The following is a 13,240-nucleotide window of genomic DNA, read 5'->3' as shown; positions in this document are numbered from 1 at the left end:
AATTGAGCTTTGTGACAAGGGGCGTGATTCACAAAGATAAAGTTAGACCAAAAGTCTAACTTTCCTAGTACTAACTTAGCTTTGTGAATACCGAAAAGTAGTAAAGTTAGACTTTTGTTCTAACTTTATCTTTGTGAATACCCTAAAGTAATAAAGTTAGAATTTTGATCCAACATTACCTTTGTAAATCGGGCCGCTTATCTCAAACCTCAAATCTTTCCACACATACTCAATTATTTCTATAGAATGTTTTCTTTTGTTTTAATCTAGCGTTGGTCACATTATCCTTAACCCTGTCATCAATACAATCCAAATGTATAACACATTTACCCATCTGCTCATCCAACTAGGACAACTCTTTGTGGCTGGCTTGTTCCCCCTCAACAATTTGAATGGTGACACGTGTGTAATGGAATGTGGACTTGTGTAATAAAACCACAGCATTGAGTGAACCACATTTAAAACAACACACCTGCTGTCTATGCCCACTGCACACACAGAGCTAACACTTTAGTCATTCGTTCAATCTGCCCATTTGTTTGAGGATGATAAAGTGAAGCCCTAAGATGCTTGATATCACCTGCTTTAAGAAAATCCTCAATTTCCCTGCTCATGAGCTGAACCCCATTGTCAGAAATCAGGAACCCTGGGTAACCTTCACTGATATAAATTTCATTAAAAAAATAAATTATTGATTTTGAACTGGGTTCAGAAATAACACACCTTCCCATAAACTGGTCAATTTCACTATCCATGGATGGCCAATAGAACGCTTGACAAATTCTGTATTTGGTAAAGGTCTTTTCCAAAAGTTCCTTATGTCCCATTCTGATTAACCTAAATCTGATCTGTTCCGGAGGAACTAGCTTATCTCCTCTCAACAAAAGACCATCTTCAATAGATAATTCATCATGTAATTTACAAAAAGGTGGACAGGATGGTACCAGGGACCTTTTTGATGGGCATTTTGATTTCACATAAGTTAAAACTGATTTTATTACTTCATCTTGATCCAGCTTGAATCTCCATTCTTGCTTGGCCGGACACAGCACACAATTCCTCCAAAGCCATCACTGCGATAAACAATCATCATCAACAACCTCACACATCTCATCTGACACCCTCACACCCAGCATCGGAATTGTTATCTATAGCTGGAAACCTTGACAGAGAATCTGCCCAAACATTCTTACCACCTTTGATGTGTTGTACGTCAAATTGATATTGCAATAATTTGGCTGTAATTATGGCAATCCTAGGTGTCTGTTCCTTTACCTTTATGATCAGTCACAATCGTAAATCTACATCCCCACACATATAATTTGAACATTTGGATTGACGAACAAAAAGCCAATAATTGCTTTTCAATTGTGAAATAATGAGTTTCTGTACCTCTCAGCACCCCTGATCCATAAAAAACTGTGTTTTCATCATTATCTTCAGATTGAGTAAGAATGGCACCTAAACTCACATTAGATGCATCACTGTGATGCAACATCGCAATCTAGGATTGTTAGAAATGGGGTCTCTAGTTGGCAGTCAATTTACACCATGTACAAGTAGGGACTCTCACTCTAATCAGGGTAAGGAAGATACACAGCTCAGATAACCCTGCTCACCCCCTTGGTAGCTTGGCACAAGCAATGAGGCTTATCTCACAGGCAATGTGTAAAGTATTTGTACAAACACACACAGTAACCCAGTGAATACCCCACAAAAGGCTTCACGCCAGTTTAGAAAAATAGCCAGTATTTATCTAAATCAAACAAGACCGAAATGACAAAAACCAACATACACAAGCAAAGATATACATTTTTAAAAGGTAAAAGAAAGAGTCTCAACCCATTGAAATCAATGGATGCATTGTTTTAGCTCAAGGTACCTGTTATGCATTGAAAATAAAGCTGCACGGGCGAGCGTGCATCGGAAAACCAAGCAATGGGTCGATTCCTTTCTCATCAGTGAGGCCATGCATCGATTCTCCGCCAGATAAACGATGCGTCGATTCTTTTCTCACAGGGAAGGGATGTGTCGATTTCAAGACAACCAGCCTCAGGTCCGAGTGGTGATGTTGAGGATTTTGACACCCAGAGTCGAGGTGTGGAAAATTCCAATGCGCTGTGCCAAGAGTCCGCGTTGAGAATAGGCGCTGCATCAATTCTCCAGCTGCAAGGCAGGCACTGCGTCGAATTTTCAGCTGCGGGACAGGCGCTGCATCGATTTTTCTGATGCGCACACAGCGGTGCGTGGATTTCCCCCGCAGGTTACCAGCTTCCACTTTAAAGGGCCCAAGGACTGGAGTTTGCACCACTTAGCAAGTCAGGACTCTCAGCAGAAGAGCCCAAGTACTGGCAGATGAATGTCTCTGAGACTTCAGAACATGGGGCAAGCTCAGTCTAGGCCCTTGGAGAAACTTCACAAGCAGGTTTTCAGAAAGCAAAGTCCTTTACCTCTTCAGGCGGAAGCAGCAGGCCAGCACAGCAAAGCAACATGCAGAGTGGCAGATCCTCCTCAAGCATCAAGCTCTTCTCTTTGGCAGAGGTTCCTCTTGATCCAGAAGTAATCTGAAGTTATGGGGTCAGCAGTCCAATACTTATACTCATTTCTTCCTTTGAAGTAAGCAAACGTCAAAGGAAAGTCTTTGTAGTGCACAAGACCCTGCATCTTCTTTGCCTCTTCCTTGCCCTGACCCAGACACACACAATAGGTGGTTGGACACTGTATCATGCGAGGGCAGGCACAGACCTTTCAAGTGCAGGTGTCAGCGCTCCCTCCCACTCTAGCTCAAGAAGACTCATTAGGATGTGCAGGACACACCTCAGCTCCCTATGTGTCACTGTCTAGAGTAACTTCACAAACGGCCCAACTGTCAGTCTGACCCAGACGTGTATTCAGCAGCCAGGCAGAGGCACATAATGGTTAAGCAAGAAAATGCCCACTTTCTAAAAGTGACATTTTCAAACAACAACCTAAAAACTAACTTCACCCAAAAATTTATTTTTAAATTTTGAGTTCAGAGACCCCAAACTCCATATCTCCATCGGCTCCCAATGGGAAACTGCACTTAAAAGATATTTAAAGGCAATCCCCTTGGGAGAGATAGGCCTTGCAATAGTGAAAACCGAATTTGGCAGTATTTAACTATCAGGACATGTAAAACACAACAGTAAATGTCCTACCTTTTAAATACACTGCACCCTGCCCATGGGACTACCTAAGGCCTACCTTAGGGGTGACTTACATGTAGTAAAAGGGAAGGTTTGGGCCTGGCAAGTGGGTGCACTTGCCAGGTCGAAACGGCAGTTTAAAACTGCACACACAGGCACTGCAGTGGTAGACCTGAGGCATGTTTACAGGCCTAGGTGGCACAATCAGTGCTGCAGTCCTACTTGTGGCACTTGATTTACAGGCCTTGAGCACCTCTGGTGCATTTTTACTGGGGAATCACCAGTAAATCAAATACCCCCAATCATAGATAGCCCAATCACCAATACAATTTAGAAAGAGAGCATAGACACTTTAGCACTTGTTAGCAGGGGTGAAGTGCTCAGAGTCCTAAAGTCACAAAAAACAGGTCAGAAAAACTAAGAGGGAGGAGACAAAACGTTTGGGGATGACCCTGCAAAAAGGGCCAGGTCCAACAAGGATCAAAAGGCTTCAGTGCATTAGAGCTGGTTAATTCTTTCTTGACCCACTCAAAAGACTCTTGACATGTAGTGTCCCACTCACAATATACATTCTTCTTCAACAAAAGTCATTGGTTTGATATGGGAAGCATAATCTGGGCTGAAGTGAGAAAAGAATTTGCACATACCTATAAAACTTTTCAACCCAGGCTTGTCACAAGGTGGTCTTGCATTAGTGATGGCATTGATCAAAACTGCCCTTGGTTTGATGCCATCGTCTGAAACCACATGTCCCAGATAGTCCACTTGGGTTCTAGCAATTTCACACATTTCCAACTTCAATAATACAGCTCTTTCTTGTAAAATAAACAACATTTGGTCTAAAATGTTATTGTGGTCCTCCTCTGTATTGGTAAAAATTAAAACAGCATCTTCAAACACAACCACACATTTTATGTCCTTTGACAGATTATACATGATCCTCTGGAACACAGATGCTGCAGAGTCCAAACCAAATGGCATCCAACAATACTGAAATGTTCCTATTGATTAAATGAATGCTATAAAATGTCTTGATTCAGGTTCCAGTACCACCTGGTGATAAGTGGAAGCTAAATACAGTTTTGAAAACCAATTCGCCCGCCACAATGCTCAAAAGGTCAGTGATTCTAGGAAGAGGATTCAAGTCTACCTAAATAGCACTGTTCAAACTGTGCAAATCACCACAAACCCTAAGCTCACCATTTGTTTCTGACCCACCACCTGTGGAGATTACCATAAGGATGACTCTGTAGGTTCAATTATCCCACTGTCACACAACTTCATTAGCTTTTTCTTCAGATCCTCCCTGATGGAGAACAGAATATTCTGCATTTTATGTTTAATAGGGTAGCATTTTGCTTGACTTCAATCTTATGCTGGAATCCTTTTATGGTACCCAGATCACCTGAAAAAATGTTGGGAAATTTGACAGCAATGTCTTTCACTAGGTCCTCTGTAACCACAGACATGTGTTCTTTTGTGCCAGGTCTAGGTACAATTTTGAAAAGCTCTTGGAGAACCCACCCTAGTATGCTTAAACCCTTCACTGTCACATACAACTTCCATAAAATCCATAAAATCTTCTGGTCTCGAAGTATCCAGACAAATCTATCCTTCAAATGAGAGCGGTGCTCGATCTGGTGGCTCCAACTTTCTCCCAGGCCACAATGCATCAAAAATATATTGAGTGACCATTGTGATTCTGACAACAGAATCAACTAAAAATCTGTGCATTTAACACCTATAAGCACATCCATATATAGATCAACACAATCAGCTGGACTCCCCATACAGACATCATCTCCAACGACCAGAATCATATCCTGGATGTCATTCTGAATTTTCCCAAACTGTGTATCGCAGTCCAGCTAAATTCCCTACAACACTTGTGTTTTTCTCTGTACGATTCCATTGTCCCTTGGAATCCTTAGCAAAATTACATAATTTGCCACATTTCCTGCATACATTTTTGTCTGGACATTATTTACCTGACTTAGAATGTGATATATTTCCACATCAAAAATACACATTTCACTGTTTGAAAAACCCTTTTGATGATCTTGGAACCTCTTTACTTTCTGAGTTTTTTAAAACTTTTAGAAGAACATTACCAATGTCTTCAGATTTTTATTTCTTAAAGTTATTTAACAGATAGCTGATATCTTGATGCTTCCAGAAATCTGTAACATTTCCTCAAGAGACAGATTGTTCAAAGACAGGAGTTTCTACTGAATAGCTTTATTAGTACAGTGACAGATGAATTGATCACGCACGAATTGATCTGTAAGGTTTTGAAAATCACAGCCTGAAACTAAACTTATGAGTGCAGATACATGGGTGTCTACTTCCTCTCGAGTCAGCTGCTTCCTCATTAAAAAGTATGTTATCATACCACAATACTGGGTTGGACATCAAAACGTTTTTCCAACTTCCTGATTGCTTCTGTAAACTCATCAACAGGTTCTTCACCTTGTGCAACTTCACTATCTGGCAGATGTTTAAAAATAGCACGGTCTTTAAAAAAGAATGAAGTAGGATTTTTTTTCTTTCTGGTTGAAACCTTGACTATCCTGTGGAACCAAGATATGTTTGAAAAGCAGGAAACCATTTCCTCCAGGATACTGGTGTTTCACCTCAGCTAGCCAAAAAAGGAGGTAGTGGATTAACTGACTGCATATTCCACAAGAAATAATTACTGTAGATATAAAGATACACAATGAATATATGTCACAACAAATAGAACATTTAAGACACCTCTCATGTGGTAACAAACGTGTGCTATGGATTTAGTGATACACCAAATTGCTGATGCAAGAAGGGAGTGTATCACTGTTGAAGAAATCAGATTTCTAAAACTCCCAAAGGCAAATACTACCGATCACTGGTGATGCAGAAATCAGGGTATCACTGTATAAAATACCACTGTTCTGGAACTCCAAAATGAATGAAACACTGTTCTTACACTGATACACTAGAATACTGTTAAGAAAGTGAGTGTATCAGTGTGCTAATAACCATTGTCATTTGTTACACCTGATTGGATGCTGTTGACATCGTTTTACACATTAGAAACATATATGACGATCTGTGCCCCAAATTGAATTTTGGTGGATAGCAGTGCTTTAAATGGACCAGTACTGTCCTGTACTAAGTACCTGCACTTTTTATTTTGAGAGGAACAGTACCTGCACCTCTCAAGAAAAATGTAATACTTTTCATTGGAGAGTACCGTCACTTCTCAGAAACAAGCAGGTACTCTGATGCAGAGTACCTGCACTTCTATTTCTCCATTTCACTCACTGGTGGGTAGTATATTATACCTGCTCTTGAGGCTTACACTTTTAAATGTGAACACACTGGTGAACGATGTTAAAAAAAAAATGTCCAAGGCAATTTCCTTGAAAAAGCCTCTTCATAAAAACATATGCTGATATTTATCTATGAAAACTCATTCATCACCTTGTCAAAATTTGACCCGTTTAGGCAAGACGAAATGGCTGCCGCAGTGTATTAAAGCCTTTATTCTAGAGATATGGCCACCAACTGCACTGCAGTCTAGACTTTTTGTTGTTTCAACTGTGCTGCACAGGTGTCTCCTGAAATAAGCCTTGTGGGGTGTGCGCACCTCAACCTAAGATGGCTGCGAGGGCTACGTCACTAGTGTTAGAGCGGTCCGTACTAGTGATTTACCGGTACTTCGGACGCTCTTTAGGCCGATGAATCTTTTGACTAAGTGGAACTCTCTGTACTCTATATCAATCAATTTCCTTAAATCAATAATTAATAACGAACATAAGCAATACCTTGATCAACATAACACTTGACAATTAATCCAGAATACATTTCGGCGAACCCTGACCTTTCAGTCAGGAATAACCACACCAGTTTATTCAAAGTTAGTGAATTTTATTTCCCTATATTAACAAAGCTAGCACAATATAAATGTGTCTCAACACCAAATGATAAACGTAAATGAACATTACTAGCTGTCCATAGCGGCGAAACAGGTGCAATCTATGTAGCATTTGAATCACAAGGCATTCGATAATAGCAATGCAAATCACTAATACGATAATCTGTAATGAACTAATTGCATACATTTAGTCAGCATAACAAGATCTCAAATTGCATCATGCGACATATGGAATCCTCGTCTAACCTCAAATTAGCATCGGCATGTGGGACTTCATGCAAAAACAATTTAGCAACATTAATTTAGAAAAACTCCTAACTAGGGCTCTTATCAAAATCAGCAGTTGGTTACCTAAAGGAAACACAATGCAATTTTACAATTTTCCTTTCATATTTACCAATTACGATCAGCATACAAGGAAGTCTTCGTCTCACAGGTACCGTTTCTCGATCAGCATGGGTACCGTTTCGATCAGCATGGGACGGGGCAAAAAGGGCAGGGGTGGACGGGGCAATTGCCTCACGGCGGCAAGGTAAAACTACTACTTCATGCAAGGGATCAAATTTAAAGTCTCTAGGGCAAGAATCATTAAGGTCTCTTTCTCTCGATTAGAGAAAGCATCAAAGTCTCTTTCAAAATGGCGTCGCAGCAAAGTGGGCCATAATAGCTGCAATGTCCGAATATTCGTAATCGCGGGCAAATGGCTACCTTCTTCTCGTGCACCTGATTTTTATAGACAACAGTTCAAATCCAGTAGGGTCTTCCATTGGAGGGTTCATAGGTTAGCTTCAAATTGTCCAATCAAAAACGACAGTTCTCAAGCTTTTACTTAAGCATACATTATCCTTGGAGATGGGTACGCAAGTTGCAACATTGTATATCAATTAGCTCACTTTCAGAGCCTCCATTGTCCGCACCTGCAAATCGACCTTGGAGTAAAGAGAAAATATGCCAGGCTGGCACGAAACCTTAAGATAAGCATGTGAACGGTCTCAGTGGAAAAGTACAGCTTCAAGCAGAAATACACGTTTAATAGCACATTGGAAAAATACGAGCATCTAAACCGTGAGACCAGGCCACTAGGCCGAAGCCTGCACTAAAGTAATGCTAAGCTAAAACAATTCAGACAAGCAAATCATAGCACACGTTTACGATTATGTCGGATTAGTGCAATTCTAATACACCACGTTATATAAAGCACGCTTATAAATGTTGGCAAACTACTCTGAGGGCACATTTTGTCCCCGTACAATCTTTATTAGTTCGGTTAAAGTCACAAATGATTATTTCACACTACGTTTATGCGTTAATAAATGTAAAACCTTCATTTTCTGCTTCATCAATCCCTCCTCTGATGACTACCTGTCATCACACCAAACCATGCCCACAAATTTTATTCCATTAAAATTCTGTCAGTTCCCTTTTCCTTTTAATTCCCCTGGTTTGCGCTTTGTATTCTTCTGCCATTCTTTTCATAATTTTCTCTTCTTTTCTCCTTTTAATTCTTTCCATAATCATTATTATTCCCCTTTTTATTCCCCAAATTCCAAATATGCAAATTATTACTATTAATATTCCTTCTATTATTTTCAGTAATATTCCATTCCAAATTCCCCCAATCCAATGTCCCACTGAAGCAATTCCTTTTCCAACCTTCTCCCACACTCCTGGTTCTTTCAGTTCCTTCAAATCTGCACTCTCTTTTGTTAGATTAGCAAGCATAGTTTTAATTTTCACACTATTGTCTGGGATATACGTACAACAGTGTCGTGCACCAAGCATTTTGCAAACGCCACCATCCTTTGCTAAAAGAATGTCTAAAGCAAGCCTGTTTTGAAGAGTCATAGCTCTTTCCGCTGCAAGTTCAGCATCTATCAGGATTATAGCACCTGAAAACTTCGTCAACATGTTATCCACTATAGTAGACAACTTTCTTATTTTGATGGAATTCAGCACAACTCCCAATGAAGGAATCATGGCTCCGAATATATCTCCTACCACAGCAGCTGCAGTCTCTCGTTTCTGGATACGATGGGATCCAGATGTCTTTTGAATCATCGATAGGTCATCCAGTTGATAAACCTTTGGGAACACTATACCCAAATAACATCTCCCCCACCATCCCTTTGGAAGACGATAATAGGCATTATACCCACAAATGTAATATACACCTGGAATGACAGGGTCAAGTCCGTCCATCATGAATGTCCATTTGGCCTTAAAGATAAACGTATGTTTACACTCACTCGCTCCTACAAAAATGTTGTCATAATAAGATTCACCTCGATATATACAAAATTTCCCTACATGCCAAGCATCTAAAGCTATTTTCCCTTGTGTCTTTATTGCAGCAAAATCATAATTATCTACTAAAGTCCTCTTATGTAGCTCCTTTTCTAATTTCGCATTCATTTGTGCCCTTCTATCATCTGTGCGATCTAAAAAGCTTATTTCTACTGCAGAGAGCGAGCAGGTGAGATTTTCCCTATGAGCGTGAGCCGTTTCAAAAGGTTGCATTGGCTCAAAAAATTCCCTCATTATCTTAGCATCCCAATCTTTAGCAATCTGGCTTAGCTGCGCTATTATAGGAACATATGCAAAGGTAACATCATAATTCGAGTAAAAATACTGTATGTTAGTTTGACCATAAAATCTAGACATTACTATACTACATGTAATCCCGTATGTAAGAGGCATGTGGTGATATGTCACCCCTTCCTTCACTGATGTCGGTATCTGTGTACACACATAACAATCTTTCGCATCCATAGTCTCAACATACTCTGTTAGCAAGCGATAGAAAACGTTATACGAAAGCTCTTTCTTATCATGCAAGAGTCTCTCATCCAATGCTGGTCTTTTCAATGCGGTTAGTTCGGTGACAGTAACAGGAGCAAGAGTAGAAGCATCAATTCTCTCATTCTCAGTCTTACCATGTATTCCAAGCACAATTGCCATTATTATTAGTACACATGCAATTATCAAGCCTATACACACATATTTACAATATTTCTTTCTATTGTTTTGCGTCATGATCTGTATAGAATCAGAGAGCTAGAAGCACCTATAAATGAAACTATTTAGCAATTCAGTTACAAAGCTGAACGAGCGCAATGTTCACACCGTCTTCTTCAGGAGGCCAGTCACTTATCGGTTAGCAGCATTTGTCTCAATTCGGCAATAATTCAGTCTTTATCAGTTCAGCAAGTGTCTCATCCGGTTTAGCAATGTCTCAGCTGGTTTTATCACTTTAGATTGTAGCAGGCAATATCATTTATTACCCTTTCAATCGACAGAGTCCATAAAACTTTTCTTTTCTATTGGTATCTCTTCCTCTTCTTCGTTCTCGATGCTTAGAGATACAAACTCGTCAGTCCAATCGTCATTGACTGCATATGCCCATTCAGGACCGGAATATCTTCTATTCGGTATCCTTTTTCTTTTCAATTTTGCTTCTCTTTTTGATTCTGCCTCGCTGGTACTTTCCTCTTTTGTCAAGTCTTTTTCTTCACTTGAGGTTGGTACCACGACAGACACTTCCTTTCTTTTCTCTTTCACTTTTGGCCTTTCTCCGTCGTTCAAACCTTCTCCAGTCCTTTGTTTTACTGGTGATATACTTAGTCTCCTCTTTGCACCATGTCCATTTGTTGGACCTGCGACCTTTTCTGTAGAAGTTTGAACTGTTTCGTTCTGTTCTGCCTTGTCCCCTCCTTCTGGGGAATCAATCACGTTCTCTTTTTCTTTTTCTGTATCGTCTGCTTCTGGGAAAGCCCTTCTCTGATCAGGCTCTCCTTCTTTTTCACCTTTTTCGAGCCCTTCGTCACCGTTACTTTCGTCAGGCTCTGTATCACTTTCAGCTGCTTCAGGTTCTTTGTCACCTTCAGCTGCTTCAGGCTTTTTGCTACCCTCAGCTGCTTCAGGCTCTTTGTCACCTTCAGCTTCTTCGTCGCTGTCTGAACTTTCTCCTTGGTCTTCCCCAAGTGAGTCGGACTCTTCGCCCTCCAATAATATCCCCCTCTCTCCTGCTTCTGCCTGTTCGCTTTCAGTTCGATTTTGTTCTGTCTCAGCACTCAGCACTGCTTTGTCAGGCACTGGTAGTTTCAGCGCTTCAACTTCCTCATCTGTGGGACACAACACCTTCTTTGTGTGACTGGCGTGAATCCAGTTGGGAACCCCCGCACACTTCACAGCGGTAGTTGTCGTCAGGATCACTTGGAAAGGGCCTTTCCAACGGGGTTCCAGACACGACTTTCTCACGTGCTTCTTTACCACGACCCAGTCACCTGCTTTCAGTGCGTGTCCTGGACCTTGTATCGGTGGCAAGGTGGTCGCTTCCACCTGGTGAGAGAAAGAGCGAACCACGTCAGCCAGACCCTTGCAGTAGTCTAACACCATATCATCTGTAATATTCAAAAGCGCGTTTGCGGGAACTGCAGGAAGTCTCATAGCCCTGCCCATGAGAATTTCGTGCGGAGACAATCCAGTCTTTCTATCAGGGGTGTTTCTCATTGACATTAGCACTAAGGGCAATGCATCAGGCCATTTCAAGTTTGTCGATGCACATATTTTCGCCATTCTTGATTTCAGTGTACCATTCATCTGCTCCACCAATCCTGATGCTTCAGGGCGATAGCTACAATGCAGTTTTTGCTCAATGTTCAGCGCTTCGCAAAGTAACTTTATCACCTCGTTATTGAAGTGACTTCCCCTATCTGATTCTAAAGAGATCGGGAATCCGAAACGTGGTATTAACTCTCTCAACAATAGCTTTGCAACTGTAAGGCTGTCATTTCTACGTGTGGGGTATGCCTCAATCCAGTGACTAAAAATGCACACAATCACCAACACATACTTTAGACCTCCATGCACGGGCATCTCAATGAAGTCCATCTGCATACGACTAAAAGGCCCGCTTGCCCTACCAATGTGGCTCGCGTTCACAACTGTTCCCTTTCCTGGGTTCATCTGCTGGCAAGTGACACATCAATGGCAAACTGCTTCTGCAGCTTGACGAAATCTGGGGTTAAACCAATCAGTTTTGAACAATCTTATCATGGCATCTCTCCCTAGGTGAGCTTGCCCATGATAGAACCGCGCAAGCTGTGATAAGAGACTGTTTGGCAAGACAAATTTTCCCTCATTTGAAACCCATAACTCGTCTGGTCTCTTTATACATTGTGATTTAATCCAGGAATCTCTTTCATCCTCCCTGACATTATTTTGTAATGCTTTTAATTCATCTATTGTATCTACGACCTTCAAGGCAAATGCTTCAGCTGATTCTAGTTCTGGCTCACTTATTGAATTCCATTCGTCCCTGAGTAATATACAGTTCAAGGCACAAAATCTCGCGACTTGATCCGCATATGCATTTCCCAGAGAAACATAGTCCTGTCCTTTCGTGTGAGCACTGCACTTTACCACTGCAACTTCGGCTGGCACTTGAATGGTGTGTAACAATTCCCTTATCCTCTCCCCGTTCTTCACTGGGGATCCTGAAGAAGTCAGAAAACCTCTCTGTGACCATAGTTGTCCAAAGTCATGCACAATCCCAAACCCGTATTGACTATCAGTGTAAATGGTGACTTTCATCAATGCAGACAATTGACATGCTCTGGTAAGGGCTACAAGTTCTGCTACTTGTGCAGAATAGACTCCTTGAAGCCATCCCGCTTCCAAGACCCCTGTTACAGTACATACAGCGTATCCTGCTTTCAAAATCCCCATCCCGTCTCTTAGGCATGAACCATCAACAAAAAGAATTTGGTCATTTTCATCAAGCTTAGTATCCTTAATGTCCGGTCGGGGTTTTGTGCAAAATTCAGTCACCTGAAGGCAGTCATGCTCGACGTCTTCAGCGTTCTCAATTTCAGCATTTTCTCCAGGGAGCAAGGTTGCTGGATTCAACGTAGTGCACCTTTTCAGCTGCACATTCGGTGAGCCCAGAATTATCGTTTCATACCTTGTGAGTCTAGCTCCAGTCATGTGCTGCGTTCGGGAGCGGGTCAAAAGTATCTCAACTGAGTGAGGGACCATGACTGTTACTGGGTGTCCCATCACTATTCCTTCACTCTGAGTGAGGCTGATACCAACTGCTGCTACGGCGCGCAAACACCCTGGGAGTGCTGCTGCGACCGGATCCAAAGTAGCTGAAAAATAC

This window comes from Pleurodeles waltl, chromosome 7 (genome assembly GCF_031143425.1).
Source record: "Pleurodeles waltl isolate 20211129_DDA chromosome 7, aPleWal1.hap1.20221129, whole genome shotgun sequence".
Lineage (NCBI taxonomy): Eukaryota > Metazoa > Chordata > Amphibia > Caudata > Salamandridae > Pleurodeles > Pleurodeles waltl.
The sequence above is the reverse complement of the archived record's forward strand: the minus strand, read 5'-3'. Positions refer to the sequence as shown.